Source organism: Chrysochloris asiatica, unplaced genomic scaffold (genome assembly GCF_000296735.1).
Source record: "Chrysochloris asiatica unplaced genomic scaffold, ChrAsi1.0 scaffold00468, whole genome shotgun sequence".
Classification (NCBI taxonomy): domain Eukaryota; kingdom Metazoa; phylum Chordata; class Mammalia; order Afrosoricida; family Chrysochloridae; genus Chrysochloris; species Chrysochloris asiatica.
Window position 1 is genome coordinate 201,542 of NW_006408986.1, and position 3,524 is coordinate 205,065.

The 3,524-nt window shown below is 40.5% G+C and overlaps 1 pseudogene; it reads right to left on the bottom strand.

The window, feature by feature from the left end:
• Positions 1-577, bottom strand: part of LOC102819004 — a 197,346-nt pseudogene extending 196,769 nt beyond the window's left edge.
• Between the last annotated feature and the right edge of the window lie 2,947 nt (positions 578-3,524).

Below are 3,524 nucleotides of genomic sequence, written 5' to 3' on the forward strand. Positions count from 1 at the left end.
TTTTTTTTTTTGCGCTGGGAGGCAGAAGTAAACGGTCCTGCACAAGTTAACATTAGGGCTGGGACCCAGAGTCAGATGTCATAAGCAGCTGCCAAAGAATCTGGCTGTGGGACCAATGGGGGTATTCCTCTCTGTACTGTGGGAAAACTGTGGGTTCAATGCTGAATTCTTTTGGGGGTGTACACCCACCCACGTGAAGGCATCTGGGCTGGGCAGAGAAGGAGCGACAGGGAAGATGAGGAAGAAATGTGTAGAATCCCCTCACACCTTCTTTGCAAAAGTTCCTGCACAGGGTTTTAGTGCTAGTTCACTGTGTCAGTGGGGCTGTAGCCCCTCCCTCTGAACTCAGCCCAGGCAGGGTGACCACATAGGGACTCCTGTGTCTGGATCGATTCCTAAATCACAATATTTTCCTTTATACCATGATTTTTCAACTGGTGGGTGTGGGAAACTGACTCCCTGTGTCTTATGCTTGGTCCAGAGCTCTGGATCTGTTCCATGAAGGCAGCTTCTCTGGGTTTTCAGTCCCTCCCCCCACAGAGCCTGTCCTACCTGACTTTTCTTCTGCCACCGCCATAACTGGAAGTCTCAAACACTATCATATGCCTTTATCTAGCAAATTTATTTCCTAGTTCTTTGTACTGTAGGTTTTCTAGTGACTAAGTATCTCAGTATTTTTTTTTTAAATCAGAACGTATCTCTGTTACCATTCTATTCAAGGGAATTCTCCTGGACTTCTGGCAAGGAGTCTCAGATTCAGATGAGGTGTTGGGAACATGAGGCATGAGCAAGTTTAATAGAAAGCAAAAGTTTGCTCTAGTGAGTCTATCTCTGAAAGCCTGTGAGAAAGACATCTAACATGGTTCTGTTTAGAGCTCTGGTAGTGTAGTGGTTATGAATTGGATTGCTAACCTCAAGGTCAGCAGTTCAAAACTACTCGTGGTCCTGTGGGAGAAAGATGAGGCTTTCTGCTCCCATAAAGATTTACAGCTTTGGAAACTCTATACCGGGTCCCTAAGAGTTGGAACCGACTCCACAGCATACCACTACCATTCTTTAAAATGTCCATCTCTGCCATTCTTTTAGCTTATAGGCTTTTCATTTTTTGTCTCAATGTTTAGTTATCTTGTTATTTTATCTGTGGCCATTGGTGGTTACCACCAGGGGCAGTGGTGGTAGGGGTAGAAGTGGGGGTCTACATTGGTGGTTACAGCCATGGGAGGGAGGGGGGATCTGTTTGTCCTTCCTTCCATCCCTGTTCTATCATCTCCCTAACACTTTCAGTAAAATTTCACCTTTTCAAATACTTTGAAGTGATAAAAACCTTTCTTTATGGTTTGCAGTTATCAGTTCCACTTTCTATTTAGACTCGGATCCAAACATATTACCCCTTTTTTGGTGTTGCTAAGTATTATTGGGTTGGTTTTAACTGATAGCAACCCTGTATAGGGTTTTGGAGGAGCAGAAAATGAACTTGAATTTCTGGCTCTATGGTTCAAACCAAGCTTGCTGTTCAGTGATTACTCTACAATGCCACACCAGGACTCCCTATTGCCCCTGTTGTTGTTAAGTGCTGTTGAGTTGATTCCAACCCATAGCAACCTTGTAGAGGGTTTACAAACAGCAGCTGGTGAGTTTTAACCACAGACCTTGGAGCTCAATAGACTTTGCAGTCTGATGTGTTAGCCCACAGCACCACAGCAACCCTAGACAGCCCTATTACTCTTTCCATCAAGGCCTTCGTTTCATCCTCTCTAATTCAGGCTTTGTCACTGTCTTGTTTTTCCTAGTGCTAACACAAGGGGATATAAAATATGAATGGCTTTAAGAAACAGGAATTTATTTTTCACAGTTTGAGACTGTTGCTGTTAAGTGTCCTTGGGTCTATTCCAACCCATAATTACCCTGTATAGGGTTTTCAAGGAGTGGCTAGTGAACTTGAACCACTCACCTTGCAGTTCAAAGAGTCTAGAGTGCATATTCTAAGGAAAAACTTTCTCTGTCTGCTCTGCGAGAAAAGTCCTTGTCCCATTAACTTGTTTCCTGGTTCCTTGGAAATCTCCATGTGGTTTGGCAGTAATCTTCCCCATCTCTGCTTCCTAGCTTAATATCTTTTATATGTACTCTACACTAATCCTTATTCATTAACAAAGACAGTCCATTATTAAATGGACGATAACCATATACAAATATGTTAGGATTCATAGCACATATATTGGACAGGAAAATTCAATCAACTACTTTTTAATCTTTGGTTCCAAAATTTATGCTCTTGCCACATACAAAATAATTTCATCTCATCACATCATTCCAAAATTCTTAAATAAATTATAACTCAAAATATCATCTTCTGAATTATCTAAATCCAATATGATTGAAATTTTATGCATAGTCTATCGTTGAGCAACATTACTTTTATTTGTGAATCTGTGAAATATAGACAACAAGTGGCCTGTTTCAAATAGTGGAATAGGCACAATACATATTTTCCTATTATAAATGGGAAAACTGGGGGAAAGAAAGGATAAAAGGAATCAAGCAAATATAAAATCCAGTAGTAACATTTACATTAGCAGCCGTGTCTCTATAGGATAAGAGAAACTTCATTATTATTTTTAATGGCCTTCAGGACAGTCCCAACTTATTGTTGTAGTTGTTGTTATATGCTGCCTGGTCATTTCCAACCCTTAGTGATCCTATCTATATACTACAGGTTTGGTTCTGTGCCATCCTCAAAATTGCTACTATGCTTGTGCCAAACCATCTCTCTGAAGTCTCCCACATTTTTGCTGATACTACACTTTACCATTTCAAGAGGTAGTATATGATCAAGAGCCAATGATAATGAAGGAGGAAGTCCAAAGTGCATTGAAGGAATTGGCAAAGAACTAGGCACCACGAATTGATGGAATATGAATTGAAATCTTTCAAAAGAGTGAATTGACACAGGAGGCACTCACTCATTTCTGTCAAGAAATTTGGAAGACAACTGTCTGGATGAATGATTGGAAGAGATCCGTATTTGTGCCCATTCCAAAGAGAGGTGAACCAATGGAATGTGGAAATCATCGGACAATGTCTTCAATATCCCATGTGAATAAAGTTTTACTAAAGGTAATACAGAAATGGCTGCAAGCATACATTGACAGAGACTTCCAAAGGTTCAAGCTGGATTCAGAAGAGGACTTGGAATGAAGGATATCATTGCTGATGTCCAATGGATCTTGGCTGAAAGCAGAGAATATCAGAAAGAGGTTTACTTGTGCTTTACTGACTATGCAAATGCTTTCAATTGTGTGGATCATCACAAGCTATGGACAACATTGTGAAGTATGAGTATTCTGGAACACTTAATTGTGCTCACGAGGAATCTGTACCTGGACCAAGAGGCAGTTGTTCGAAGAGAACATGCAAACACTGAATGGTTCAAAATTGAGAAAGGGTTGTAGTCTTTCACCATATTTATTCAACCTGTATGCTGAGCAAATAATCGATGAAGAAAATGTGGCATCAGGATTTGAGGA